This window comes from Aptenodytes forsteri, unplaced genomic scaffold (genome assembly GCF_000699145.1).
Source record: "Aptenodytes forsteri isolate BGI_AS27 unplaced genomic scaffold, ASM69914v1 Scaffold47, whole genome shotgun sequence".
Classification (NCBI taxonomy): Eukaryota; Metazoa; Chordata; class Aves; order Sphenisciformes; family Spheniscidae; genus Aptenodytes; species Aptenodytes forsteri.
The window spans coordinates 3437087-3453188 of NW_008794731.1; positions in this window are offsets into that span (position 1 = coordinate 3437087).

The following is a 16102-nucleotide window of genomic DNA, read 5'->3' on the forward strand; positions in this document are numbered from 1 at the left end:
CATGGTATGGAATGTCCCTTTGGCCAGTTGGGGTCAGCTGTCCTGGCTGTGCCCCCTCCCAGCTTCTTGTGCACCTCCAGCCTTCTCAGTCGGTAGAGCATGGGAAGCTGAAAAGTCCTTGACTAGTGTAAGCACTGCTCAGCAACACCTAAAACATCGGTGTGTTATCAACATTGTTCTCATCCTAAATCCAAAACACAGCACTGTACCAGCTACGAGGAAGAAAATTAACTCTATCCCAGCCAAAACCAGGACACAAGCAGAACTGATGCATTTTTTCCTATTATTTTAAGTCATTCTCTTTACTTTCACAGAAATAAAAGCAAATAGAAAGCAACTCCTGCTGATTTTCCAGTGGATAGATTACAAGTGGTTCACATTTTTTTTTCTAAATATTTTCTGTAATTCCCTGGACCTGCTGTTAGTTTTAACGTACATCACAATTCCATTAAGCATGACACATAACTGTTGCAAACCACAGTGCACCCATCAAGCTGATGTTTACCTGAAGGTCTTTGAATAGATTTTGTCAAGATCAAAAGTAATTACTTTGTAAAGTTCATTTCCCACCCCACACCTCTTTTCTGCTGAATAAATATTGCAAGAGGATGAAATATGGATGGGTCGTTTACATCCATCACTTTTAAATATTAGTGATAGGCTTATGCAGCTCATTGTTGTGTAAAAATCATTTGGATACATTATTCCAAGTTGAATAACAGAGTATTTCAGATAAAGAACTAAACAAAGGCTCTCTTTGTCATCTTGTATTGAATAAAGCAAAGGGAAGGGACTGTCTATTAATTTTATGGCTAATATATCTTCCCTCTAAATGGCTACACCTTGTAAATATTTTTGTTAACAAATATTATTAAAGTTCATATCTGATTCAAACACCTATTATGCCTTATTAAAGTGAATATACTAAATTATCTACAAGGATACATAATAATACATCATTTCATTCAAGTAAGAGATATTTTAAAATTACATCCACTTTCCATTTAAAGACTACTTGGGAATGTAACGTTCCTCCAAATTTTTTTTGGTGATTTCATTCTTGAAGGCACATGAAGGCATCAATGAGCAAGTGAGGTTTTCTTCATACCACACTATAGAAAAGCAGAGAGAGAGAATTGGGAAAGTTTAATGCCAGCCATTTTTGTCCATCTTTTTGAAGTTTAAGATCATTTCTGGAAAAGTGTCTCAAGAGGAGTCTATACTTCCAATCATAAAACTATCAGAAACAAAACACTGGAAGGTGCTTTGGCTTTATTGTGCTATTGTTTTGTTTCCTCTAACTACTCTTACTCTCATAAGCTTGGAGTTGCTTTACTCTCTTCCATGGAGCAGTATTTATATGTATTTGTAAAAGAAGTCAAACAGTGGTGGCACTGATGCGACTGGCTTGTAGGAATTGCCATATGTGTCATGACATTACAGTGAAATCATATAAAGGGACTAGATAAATACCAATACAGTTTCCATCTTTAAAATGTGTTCATAATTCACACAACTATATATTCAGTGTTTATGTTCTAAATCATTTACTATCATGTTCTAAATCACCACTTTCTCCTAGAGCTAGGGAAACCTTAGTCTTCATGTGGCTCTCTCAACATACCAGCTACAGTTAGAATATAGGTCTGTATTAGGTGGAAAAATTGTTACTCTCAAATAATGCATTTCAAATAGGGAAGCTCAAGGTCTACATACAAAACAATGCGCATTTTGCTATAGCTCTGCTTGAAAACAGGGAAATGGATAGGATTCTGAAAAAAAAACCGACATGAAGTAACTTGAGAGGGTCCTTCAAGTCCATTCTGCCGATTCAAAGAAAGATAACCTGTATCATGGCCATTTCTAGAGCCAAAGCAGTAATGAACACACAGTGACATGACTTGAAGGTTCACACATCTGCTTTTTTTTTTTTTGCATGCAGATTTCCAGCACGATGTTGAAATTTTGTTTTCACTTTAATTGAGAACTAGATGAACATACAACAGCAAAACTGATCCTAAAGTGTTTGTAGTGCGCTGTCCTTTTTTACCTTCCCCCCAAGTTAGACATTGGTGTCTAAAGTAAAAATAAAAATGCCACTGGGTGAGGACCAGGATATTTTATGTATGAACTTGCTTCATAAATGGGTTCAGAGAGATTTTCAAAAACCCCAGATCATGGAGGATTTTGCACATGTTCTGTCTTATAACAAAAGGTTCATCCATAACATTTCTTAATCTAGATTGGTGTGACAAATTCAAAGTGCTTGAAAGTCTCTCAGGACGGTTCTTTAAAGTGTGTTTTGCTCTCTTTTCATTAAAGAACTAGGCTCATGTTTGAAGACGAACCCTCAGCTGGAAAGTTGCTTTTAGTTTTAAATGGAGAATTGACAGATTTTCTTCAATCAGGTTTTGGCTGCAATCCATCCTTGTCTATCAACCTTTCCAGAACTCCAGTTTCCTCCTCTCTTATCCTTTTCTTTTTGAAGACAAGAGTTTAAAATTACATAAATAATGTGTGACATTCAGGAAAAGGTAGACTAATGTAAATTTTACAGCAAAGGGGGAGAATTTTTAAATTGGAAAGTGAACAGTGCTGAGGAACGGTCTGTTGCAGCAGTCTGTGCTTTCAGAGTCTAAATATCCTTAAGGAAATTAGGAGTCTTGCCATGTTTGATATCCATATCCAGAAATACAATTTTGTCTGCACAGCATTAATTAGCAATTTTGGGAATGCTTTCAACAAGGCCAGGGATCAACTGGAACGCTGAATTTATCCGTTCCCATTAAGTGCTCTGTTCGGGGAAAGAAAACGCTACATGCATACTTTTTACTGAGTTGGGCAGGAGCCAAAAAAAATACAGTTTTCAGTGGACCTCCAACTCAGAGTAGGTTGGATCTGGTAGGTTGTGGTGAGACTTTCCAAGAAACTAGATTCTGGTTAACAACAAACTTCCAAATGCATAGGAATTCAGATCAAGCTCTAAATTAAGTGTCTTAGTCTGTCATTTCTTGCAACTAAAGCTGTGGACGCAACAGTTATTAAATTGCCAGGAGAATTTGAGTCTTCCTTCTGCAAATTCTTTGTCCTTCATTGTCTTTCTCTTTCATATACAGTAAGTACTTCTACAGAGATTGGGAGTAACACAAAGCTAAAACTGCTAACTCCATAGATTTCTCTCCTTTATTGTTAAACAATTCCGGAGCTTCTTGGATCGTGCAGTTTTGTCTGAACCTCATTCAGATAGTTCCTTGTCTCAGTTGCCTCACTGACTGCATATTCATATGTTACCTGTTTTGTTTTCTGCTGACATATTCGTCTGTCCAGCCTGAAGTAAAATGGTTTTTTTTTAGTCATTACATGAATTCTTATGGCAATAACATTCAGAGGAGTCTTTTACTGGGAAATAAACTGTAGCCTAAAATGTCACAGAATTTTATTAGGCATTCTAAACTTAATTGCAGATAAGTTGATGCACTCATAAAAGATGATGCAATGTTTCTATTAACTCCAACATATGGTAACTATTCATGGGAGGACAGCAAATAGCGATATCACTAAACGTTACTTTAAAATGATCAAATTAGGAAGCTGGTTTATTTTTTTAAATAGAAACTTCTAACGTATTAGTTGCTAGTGAGACTTTACCTGGCATTAGAAGTATTCAAAGGACATTGCTTATATAAAACTGTGATAGGAATTTGATTATTCCTGCTGAGGCACTGGGTTATTTAGAATATTTTCCCATGAGCTATGATGGAAATAGAAAAATAGCTCTGTTTCGCTGAGGAGCTGCAAGGCTTAGTTAACACAATGATCTTTCAACCTCAGTAATAAACTACAGTGCAAACAAATAGATGTACCTGCTTTGGCATTTCATCTCTTAGTCGATATTCAGCAATGTTATACTGATGATTCTTGAAAACTGAATACTCTATTTAGAATAAAATGGCCTTTGCTCATTGGAGTGGTAAGTCGGACTGGGAGCCATGGCTTTTGGCTTCTGCTCTCACTTTTGCCACCAAGCTCTCAGATAATCATGTCAACCATATAAGCTCCCGGAGTTTCAGTAAAAGTCTTGAACACATTTCCCTTCTTTCACTGAGGTTCATGTGAGGTTTAATTAATTAATTAATTCTACAGTGAATGATACTTGTAGGTAGAAGATATTGCAGATAGCATAGTTTAATTATTCGTGTCATTACTGTCCCTATCTTTAGAAATTTTAGTGATAAGCCCTAACAAGTAAATGAACTGTATTAATTACAGTGCAAACTTTATTCCATCTTGTTCTCATGCTGATGAGTTCTGTACCATCCCACTTTGCCTTGATGTACAGTTTAAATGTGCCATGGTGACAGGTTAACTTTAAAGCTGTTCCGAGTTAATCACATGCTGCTAGAGACCATTGCACACAGACAAGTCCTGTGCTAGCAATTCTAACAAAGCATAGACAATTATATTTTGTGTTCGCCTCAGCTAAGATATTGACTGAATAAAGAGTGAGAACTAAAGCCAGCTCCAAATGCTGCAATCAGTAGATGGTTAAGCAATTTCAGGTTTTTTCTTTCATTGCCAAAAATCAAGATGGTTTCTGAAGACATTTAAAGTCTATAAAGACTTGGCTAAATTACAGTTGTTCTACAGCAAGTGTAATATGTAAGAGAGGACTGGAAAGAATCCAGGGAGCTTGTTTTCACACCAAAGATCCTTTATAGGATATGAAATCATACTGGAAGGGCAGCGTGCCCTGGAGGATCAAACACCATGGTATGAGTTCATATCTGACTCTGTGATTAGTTTGACGCTGCATAATATTTACATAGTCACCTCTTTAGGAGTTCTGATTAAAGCTCTCAAATTGTATCATAGACGTATTCAGCAGAGATGAATATCTCCAGTCTGAACAGATTGTGACCATGTCACACTTCCAGTTTTCTCTTTGCTTACCCAAGTAGCCAAAGGACACCTTTAAAAGGTTTAATAGAGTACACCAGTAATGTCACTATGGAAACATAATCTTTTAGAGACTGCTACTTTAACAGAGCACCATCTTCCCTCACCCAGTCAGAATTTACAAGTCTTGGCTGGAAATTCCCTGCAGTGTCAGTGAAAAGTATTCAGGACTGTCATAACCATACAGAGCAGGACAAGCTCCAGAAATAGGACACCAGTGAAAGAGTACTAAAGAGTGCTGTTACTAGCTGACTTACCAAATTGGTTACAAAAAAAAAAAAAGTAGGTTGCTAATGGTATGGGGGTTTGCTACAAAACAACAAGTTCAAAGGGCAAAAGAAAAAAATTTACAAGTTAATGGACGGTGCGGGAAGAATATCTTCAGTACTTATGCTGAGGAAGAGGAATGTAATCCGTCAAGCAGATGGTCAGCACAGAGGATGAAGAGCCTACTGCAGTTGCCACCTAAAAGATTTATGCCCTTGACTCCACAGGTAGTCATACTCTTGCTGCCAGGGGCCAAAAATCTAGTATCCACTTCCAATGCATGTTTGTGTTGCCCCATGTTTGTTCTATTAATAATATTTATCATATTCAGTAGATACATGTTTCTGTCATACTTCTCAAGGAATACTGTATTTGGAAAGTTTTTGTAGCTCTTGAGAAGCACTTTCTGGACTACATTTTTTTTTTAAATTAGTAAAAGTAAAGACCCTAGATATTCTATGTCACTGTGGAAAGAGGTTAGAATTTTGTAGCTACTTTTTAAAAGCATTGTCCTTGAATTTATAAAACAATGCCTTCCCTGTAAGGTATGATAAAATATTATGTGATCTGGAATATAAAGCTCAGAGATTCTACTTCTATTCACACATGTCAGGGATAGGTAGAGCTGTTTCTTCTGCTATGGTCTTTTACTTCCCTATTTAGTCTGTTTGTGTGATGCAGTCTGCCTCTTCTTCCTCAAATGGGACTTGTGCAAAGGCACTTGAATGCAGCTGGGCCAGGTCTAGTCTGCTTGATGCTTATGTAAGCAGCTGAGAAGTTGTGCTTAATGAGGCTTTAGTTCATAATCTATCTTAGGTCAATCAATGCAACCAATCAAAAACACTTAGGCTTAGGCATGTTGTGTTTAGATGTGAACCAAATAAGGAGCTATAGCTGAGTTATAATTTCAGTTAACTTAGCATTGGAGACAAACTCTAGTCAGGACACCTGAATATAAAGCCCAGCAACAGTAAACTCATTTAGACAGGAAAGTCACTTGAGACTGATCTATATGAATAACACGCAGTTTTCTTTGTGGTGGAACTGCATCTTGTCCAAGCAGGGGTTTTTTTATCTTGTGTGCTCCTGGGGCATGCAACTGTGCATCACCATTACTCAGAGCAGATCAGGTTATGTTGTTGTCCCAAAAAAAAAAAGAAAAAAAGGCAAGCTGTTAGTTATTAATTTAAAGTGACTTCAAAAAGCAGTTGCTAAAACTCTAGTGATTTTTTCTGATACCTACCCCGGCTACAGGTGGTTGGTAAGTGCTTGATAAAGCATCTGCTCATCAACTCAGTTTCTCATTATTTTAACTAAAAGAAATTCACTGCAATTATTTAAAAACAACTTATTTTTTTAAATGTCCTGCCATATGTTTCTATACAGTAATGCATGACTGCACAGAGAGTATAATGGGCAACTGTTTGTCGTTTTCAACTGGATTGTTTTAATAATTGATCCATCATTATAGGCCTGGGGTACTGTGAATAAGCAAAAAGAATAATGGATCTAGATCTTCTGCTGTGAGACACAGGTCCCAGGCTGTCTCTGCCTAATATGCAAAATAGCGCCAGCAAGATGAACACCTAGAAAAGTGTCTCATTAATATAAAAGGTATAATTAGAGTCGGTCAATTTATTTGGGGGGAAAAAAGGTTGCTTGTAACAAAAATATATTTTGCAGAAACATTTTTTGTCAGGTGTTGAAATTAGCAAAATAACACTTGGGAAAAATCCTCAGTCACTTGCCTTGTTTACCTACTTTCCACTGAGAAAATAGGTAAGCAAGCTTTCGGAATCAACAGTTTTTCATATAATTTTAAAGAATAATGTAAAGTTTCAAATGAAACAAAATCATGATTGTTTAAAAGAAAATTACAGAGGAAAGAAATTCCAGAAATTTTTCTCATCATTAGTGCCAGACTGCCTCTAAAATAAACCTTCTCTGATCTTGCTTTACATCCAAAGGGTAGAACACTCCAGGAGTCTTGTCATGGTTTAACCCCAGCCGGCAGCTAACCCCCACACAGCCACTTGCTCACTCTCCCCTGGTGGGATGGGGGAGAGAATCGGAAGAGTAAAAGTGAGAAAACTCATGGGTTGAGATAAAGACAGTTTAACAGGGAAAGCAAGAGCCGCGCATGCAAGCAAAGCAAAACAAGGCATTCATTCACTGCTTCCCATGGGCAGGCAGGTGTTCAGCCATCTCCAGGAAAGCAGGGCTCCATCACGCCTAAGGGTGACTTGGGAAGACAAACGCCATCACTCCGAACGTCCCCCCTTCCCCCTTCTTCCCCCAGCTTTCTATGCCGAGCATGACGCCATATGGTGTGGAATGTCCCTTGGGTCAGTCGGGGTCAGCTGTCCCGGCTGTGTCCCCTCCCAGCTTCTTGTGCCCCCCAGCCTGCTCGCTGGTGGGGTGGGGTGAGAGGCAGAAAAGGCCTTGACTGTGTGTCAGCACTGCTCAGCAGTAACGAAAACATCCCTGTGTTATCAGCACTGTTTCCAGCACAAATCCCAAACATCGCCCCATCCTAGCTACTAGGAAGAAAATTAACTCTATCCCAGCCAAAACCAGCACAAGTATTTACTAGCTGAAGAACTGACAGAGTTTGCTTTTTCCCCAGGAGAAAGAAAAGTGGAACAAATTATGACACAATCACAGTATTCTTCCTTTTTTTCTGGATAGTACCAGCTACCTGCTGATCTGCACTTCAAACTTTTTAGTATTTGTGCCACAGGAGCTAGCCAATGACTTCATAGGTGCAGGGTCGCATCCTCAGTTCAAATTTAGATGTCATTCATAAATGGAAAGGGGATTTCACTTAAATGGTAGTAGGATGTGAGGAGGAGGGAAGTGGTAGTAAAAACAAGAGGAAAATGGAGGACAGGGAACAGCAACTATTATAGCTTTCATAGTGTGCCAAGATAGGAAATCAATGTCTACATGACTATTTAAAAATTCACCAAGTAGAGATAAATTAAGATGCCAGAGCTAAGGGCAGTAGTGAGAGTCATGATTATTACTATTATTGCACTGCTTCTCAGTCATGCCTGAGCCAAACTTGTATGCAGTAGAGCAGCATGAGGCATAACCTGGTGTGGGTGTTTTGATTCTGTTCTGTCTTGATAAGGTTCCCGTGATAGGTGAGTTAATAGAAAATAAGTAGAGCAGATGTAGTAATAAATTACTATCCTGACAGATTCGACATATCTCCACCCATGTACTGAAGACAAGTTGAGAGATGTGTGTATGATTAACGTTGCTTAAATGGGTGGTGTCTGAATTAGCATATTGTGCTGTAGGCGCTTGGAAGCTTCTGTATTTTGTAGTAATACTTAGCAATTAAATTGCACTTTGCGTCTTCAAAGTACTCAGAACATGAGAGATTATGTTCCATTAAAAACAGTGATAGATTGTCCATACATGGGAGACAAAGAAAATACACAATGCTGACCATGAGCATCGAAGTGATAGTGGCAGAGAGAGATGCTAGAAAGACACTGCAGTTCAATATTTTATAATAAGCTATTTTTGATAGTGAAGACTGTTACACAAGAGTTGTCTGGCCGAGAACTTGAATATACTGTAGGAAGAGCTACTTGTTCTTTCTAGTTTGAGGTCTAGTTCCTGCAAACATTTAGGTATGTACCTAGCTTAACTTTAAGCAGAGAACTACTCCCATTTGATTTCCACAAATATGAATATGGATCAGGAAAGAATCCTTTCAGAAAGAAATGTGGGTTTTCTTTTTCCTTCATATGTGCACTGAATGCAACACATGTAAGTAGCCAATATGCCCTAACAGAGACAGATAGTATGTTAATATTTTTTCCTTTCATATTAAGTTTCTTTGCATTTTTTTTGTGCAAAGTGTGTGTTTTTTAATCATTTCTTTGTGTGGTCTCACTCAGTTTCTTGATTTATGAAAACAGGACTGCAAATGTACTGTCAGGTTTTGCGGCAGCCATGTCTTGGTGAGGAGAAACCATGTTTTGGTAAATTTAAATGGAATCCAATGGCAGACTGATAGACTAGGGAGGAGATAGTGAGCTGAAGAGGTAAAAACAAGAGTATAAAAGTGATTTCAGATACCTTATCTACCCTTGGACTTTCTTTGTCTTTTTTAACGGTATGTACCTACCTGAACAATAATAAACAATGTGATGCTGTTTGTTTGAAATGGGGTTATATCGTGTGATGCTATGCAGTGCACCTACACAAACAGAGGGAATCTGGTTGACTGTACAGTATAAACATGAGACAGGCTAGACACAAAGTGCTGTCAAAGGTACAAAGTCAGCTGACAGGCACAACAGGTAGTTTCCCCTTTTTCAATTTCATTTAGGGTAGATATTGTTTGTAACCATAACAGAAATATTTTTGAAAGAAGTGCGATTTTAATAATTTCTGTTTCTGTTGAAATATTTCATGGGGGCAAGCATAATTTCAAAGAATATCATGTGATATTAACCCTGAACAAATGAATCAGTGGACAAATCTTGAGTGATTCTAAATATTTGCTAAGAATCAGCAACTCTCATTGCACACAGTAACGCCACAGGAGCTCAGCACTTCATTATGTTTGAGATCAACTGCCTTTAATCCAGACCTATTTCTGACACAGCGTTAATAGAATCAGTTACTCTAATAGATTAATGTATTGCATTCTTTTTGCTTTACTATTGTTTCCTATTTTTTCTTCAAAGAAACTTTTTTTTAGATTTACAAGGGAGAAACTGAAGTCCTTTGATCTCTACAATGTATGTACTATTTCTACCAGAGATGGTAAAACTGCTTTTGTCTAATTATTTTTGACGTCTTGCAAATATTTGCAAAATTCTGCATGGGGATTAAAAAGATCCACAGAGCTCAATCTCTCTATGACAAAGAAACAGTGTTCTCAAAAGGCAAAACAATTGTTTGTTTGTTTTCTCTTAGAGAGATCCTAGACATTTATCTTCCAACGTGGCACATTTTATCTGAGATAGCGAATGAATGCATCCCATTTGTAGAAGAAGATCGCTACATTTCCATAAATAGAACTGTTCCTTACAAGATCAAAATAAACTAGTGCTAAAAATGGAGTGCATTTGGAAAGCATCAATTCCACCTTTTTAGAATGTTTGACTCCAGCTTTGTAGAAACTGTTCTTTGCAGAAGCTCCCATTTTAAGGTGCGGTATCTTTGAGCTTCTGTTAAGTTACTTACTAGAACAAAGTTTATGAGGTCGTCATTGATGTGTTCCACTCCATTGGCTTACAGAACATCTATTAATTTACATGTATTTATTTATTTATGCAAAATTAGTTCCATGTGAGTAATTACACTTCCACTTCAAAAGAATAGCCAGGGTTACCAACTCTCACTATGACTGAGACTTATCATTTTGTTTCTGGGATTTTTTTAATCCCTAGTCCCATGAGTCAAGTGAAAAGGGGGTTTATCAGCTTTCACTGAAAAAAACCTCTAGTCTTCATGGTTTCAAAGTCTTGAAAATATGGTCCATATGTTCAAAAAATGAGAAGCTCCCTAGTCCTATGAGTCAAGTGAAAGGGGGGTTTATCAGCTTTCACCGAAAAAAAACCTCTAGTCTTCACGGTTTCAAAGTTTTGAAAATATGGTCCATATGTTCAAAAAATGAGAAGCTGAAGTTCATTTTTTAAAGCTCATTATTTTTTGCTTCCTCATGAAATTTGTAACACTTAGGATAGGCAATAGTAACGAAGTCCACAGAAATCCCCTAAGACTAGGCAGGAGGTTTGGAGAGCATAGGGAAGCTCTCAGATATGTGGTCTCAGTCAGGAAACACTACCAAAGCCAGGCAGAATTACCAGTGGATGCTATCTTGGTTAAGAGTAATTCAACAGTTTTGGAAACTTCTGGATACTTTCCCCAGTGAAAATGGGTAATTTCTTCTTTCCGCTAGGCTCTTTTCTCCGCTGAATTTTCTGAGAGTTTTTGTCCACTTATACAAGTGTGCACTGACAGATTATAATAAAATAATAATATAAAGTTTCCCATTATTTGCCAAAATTGTACTTTTTAAACTATTGTAGAAAGAGAGGAAAAATTGAGTCATAAGTGGTTTAGCACTGCAGAGTAGGTATTTTGCTACCTTCTTTAAAATTTCTATACTTTGTATGTGGAATTGAGAGAAGCACTATGAAATGAAGATATGTAACTTCTTTAATAATACAGACATATATACTTTATTTCCTTAATAAATCTTTTCAGTTTCTTTGAAAAGTTGTACTTCTTGGACATGACATGAGTCATACAGTACGAGCGCTGCAGTAAATTCTAGGCAATCCATTAAGAATGTCACACTGTGTTCTTCATTTCATGTCCTTTCCAAGGTGAACAGAAGTGTCATCAGCAAGTGGTTTGTGAAGGTGTCTGTGAGAGTTGGCAGGTAAATAATTTTTTTAAACCAAAGTTAACAGTCCATGTAATCATGTGCATCAATCTGATTTCTGTAGAGGCAGCTGTTCTGCTTAGTCTGCTCTGGTAAGAAGTCCAAAATGTGCAAGACGAATGGGAGCACAAGGGTGGCAAAGGAGCATAGTGAGAGCATTCAGTGAAGCAGAAAGGAGGTGTTATAAACCCAAAAAGTGTGAGAGACAGAGGGGCTATGCTGGAACTGTGCAAAAGGAATCAAAGATATTAGGGGCCTCACAGATTTGTAGGTGGCTGTTTAGATAATTCTCCTGTGGTTGTTGGAAGAGCTGTAACGCTCCTATCAGAGAGGAAAAATAGCAAAATACCGAAGATGCCAAACTGTGTACAAGAAATCTATCTAGCATGCAAATGCCTTTCAACCTTCTGATGTCTGCATCAGCTGGTTAATCTGAATCTGGATAGGTGTTTGCTTAATGACAGTTGTGGAACTAGAGCCAAATCCTGCAGAAGAACAATCTCATCTATTTTGAAGGGTTCCTTTAGGCCCTGACTAGCTTTTGTTCATGCAAGTCATTAAAGGGGGATCTTCCTCAGCATTATGGGTCTGTTCTGCTGCTTTGAAAAGGTTGGCATAAACTACACGTCAGACCCTGAGATTTCCGTGATGGTGAGATACTTGAGTACTGTACATCCAGGCAAACCCTATCCTTGAAGAGGTAGATAAACAAATCCTGTGTCACATCTTTCTAACAAAGACCAGCCTGAAGAAACTTCCATCACTACTGTAAGAGGTTCCTTCAGCAACAGGCAGAGTGCTCGATGTTATATTCTGTGACCAAATAGGTCCTAATGGCAGCCTATGGCTATGGATAGGTTCATTGGGTCTTCCAGTGCATTTTTACAATCAATTGTGTTAAAAAAAATACAATTTCATGTCTCCTCCTGAACCCTAATACACTGCACTAAAGACCATTCATATTTAATTAAGGTCCTTTTTTTCTTCTTTGTATGCCACATTTCAGTAGCGTAGTCCTCCTGTTATTAGGCCTAGTGGCCAAAGACACCACCAGCATCTCATGTCATTTTGGTGGATTTAGACATCTCCCACACCTTCTACTGCAGTCTACCTGAAGACTTGAAACTCTTAACACTGCTTTGAGAATCCGTCCCTCTGTACTTCAGATTACATTTTTCTGCATTGCCTTCACCAGAACTGCAGTGCTTCAATCTCCTCTTGCAGCTGATCAGAGCTACAGTTTGTGTGGCTCTCACAAGTGAGTGATGGCCCAGTGCTGTCACTCTAAGGATGTATTACTCACTCAGGGTATTTACATCTTGAGCTGGACTGACAAGAAGATGAAAAGGAGACTTGGTTGCTTGGCCAGCTTTTGTTTTATAATTTAAAAGAGCCTTTGTATTTATGCATTGCATCCCTCTTGCAGAGTGTCTCTATTTCATCCAGGAGCTGAAAAAAATTATAGCTCCCAGATCTCACATTGTCTTTAAAATACTGTGTAATAATCACAATCAGGACACTGATAAAGAACAATTAAAAAGATATTTCTTATTAACCATTTGTAGTTTCAAATTATCTATTTCAATAGTAGGATAAACTAGGCATATGGAAAATAGAAGACAAATTAGTTTTGCCACTTTGATTGCAAGCCATCCAGGTCAAATATTTCACATGATGTCAGAAGTTAGTAAAATTTTCCACAGATGCTTCTGTTTGCTGCTTGGAAGATGGATACCTAAAAACAGTCTAGATTCATGCTCTGTGAAAACCCAGTGACTCTAGCTAGTGTTTGTAGTATCTCCCACGTGTAAACCATCAAGAGCCTAGAGATCATTGAGGCCATTTTGAACAGCATTAGTTTCATTTTAAGAATCAGTGAAGAAAAACCTGTACTCGGTCATTACTTGTACTGCAGTAGCACTCCAAGGTTCTGCTGGTGCTCAGACTCCAATATGCTAGGTGTGCTGTGAGTACATAGGAAAACGTGATCCATGCAAAGAAAAGGTTGGTGTAAATAAAATAACAAAACTTTTCACTTTGTGTTATGTTATATCAGCAACTCGCACATTTTTGTAAACATTCCCCAAAAGTCTCCTTGGCATAGACCATACAAACGCAGGGAGCAGCAGGCAGCACCCAGCAGGTGTCTGCATGAAATGCTGCTCCTGAAGAGATTCCCAAAAGCAATTGCACTGCCTTTACCTTTGATCTTTTCCCCAACCAAAAGCATGTTGTGTTTTTGTTTTATTTTATTCCCTCTCTTACTATCTCATCCTCAGCCAAAAATGCATTTTACAGAATTTCTGCCCTTCATGCTTTTCAGCTACCATGAGGTATTTGAAATCTGACTGGCAAGGCTAAATATCTTATTTCATTGTCTATACACCAATTATTTACAGGAATCTTTCATTCTTCAAGTCATATCGCATGGCTCTGAATATTAACGCAAGACCACAAACACCTCGTCAACCTCCTGTTACTGAGTAGCATAGCTAATTTTAATTTAAGCCTTAAAAAATTAGGTAGCCATTTGGAATTTAGAAATTTTGTCCCATGAATTGTTATAGGTGCTGTGCCAGATCATCAGTTGACCAATATTCACATAAAGTTATTACTAACAAAAATAAGTATACATTCCTATGTACTGAAAATCTTCATGTACTTACATAAAAACATATGTCTCATGGTACACTTTAGGTGTGCCATCTGTCCTGCTACCTTGCTAGCAAATACAAAGATGCAATATCTGCTGCAAAACATTTACCATCTGAAGTGAGTAAAGAAATTATGGTGGTAATGTGGAAGGAAAGCTTGTCCACACAGAAGGAAAATCAGGTTGTGAGTACTGGAGAATGACAATGTTTCTCCTGTATCATCCATCCCTTTCTTCCCACAGTAAGGGTGAACTGCCTGCCCATGTTTCTGTAATGAAGACTGAGAGAGAATAATGGGTAAGTAGAGCCAGGCCAGGGATCAAGCCTAGTATTTAGGTTTATGTTTAAAATGCGGTGGTACAGACGTTCTCAAAGCCTTGTTCCTAATGATGGTGTTATTTTACTTTGTTTCTGTGCATTCCTATTCATCATGTCAATGAAGAGTCCATCTTTTTATTGAAACAGCTGGATTAAGAGGTACCATCTTGGCTGCTTTTAAGCAGTTGCTGTAATTGCCAGAGGGATCTGAATAGTATCTTCCCAAGAGGAAGCAAAAATGTAGTCTGTGCAGGGATAAATAAAGAAATAAGTGGTCCACCAGAAACTTTTCTAGTAAGAACTGAGCCATGGTATAAAAAATGTGACAGCACCCAGGATGGAAAGGAAGGTAACATGTTCCAGATGACAGGGCATGCAAATAAGTCTCTCATGCTTTTAGGCTCCACAGTAATTCTCATTTTTTAATCCAAAAATAATAGTCACATTATTTCCTTCCATGGCAAAGAGCTGACTTGATAACACGAGCTTGTGCTACTGCTCAGGGTTACAAATTCACATAGACATTCCCTTCCTTTCTTGCTCAGCCCTCATGCCTTGCCCTTTCCCCATCAGCAGGGAGTCCAGGTCGCTTTACAAGTCCCTTCACCTTTCCTGAAGGCTGCCCGGTGAGCTGTGGTCTGCTGCTCCCGTCTCACCCAATTAGTGCCTCTGAATGCAGCATCTCCTGTCAATCATTGTCATGCCAGTGGTTTTGCTCCCAGCAATGCCAGTTCAACAAAGAAGAGACAAACAGTCTAATGGTTGCCAGCAGCTGAAGTGAGGCTGAGGCCGAATAACTGTTTCAAGTATTTTAGGCGTTTCTGAAATACTCACCTACACAAGAACAAATCGCTATACATGTATATGAATGGCAAAATGACATCTGAGTTTAGCTCTTTGGTACCAGCTGTAGTTCATCCCTGTTGCCAGCGGCAGGGATGTTCACTAATTGAATGGAAAGCTTCAGGATTTGCCTGTGCATCCTCTCATCTTTGGAAGCCAGAGTCAGACAAACACAACGCTTCCATTGCACTGACTTTCACAGCTCCTCAGGTTCAGCAAGAGTGCTACATACCAGGAGGAGTCACGCTGCCAGCCTGGCCCACAGAGACTGCGGGCCCTGATATCTGCCATCATGTCATTAAAAAAGAGGAGCAACAGCTGTTTTACATTGCAGAGACAGAAATTAATCATTCTTGGAAGGAAAGAAAAATAAATGAGTCTCTGAACAAACCCACCTGCAAACACTACTAAGTGCTTCACACAGGTTCTTGTTCCAAGCAGCCTCTGGGCTGCGTGACATGTTCCCTCTCCATTCCTATGTTTCTGCAGCTCTACTGCACTATTTAACTTGTCAATTTACAGCTGCAGCACCACAAACTTCTTATTTCATTTTCTTAGAAGTGTCTGATGAGAAAAAAGTGTCTCCTACCTTAACAAGACTGACTTTGACTCACTAATCTGATATTTAAGGGTTGACACATTCATT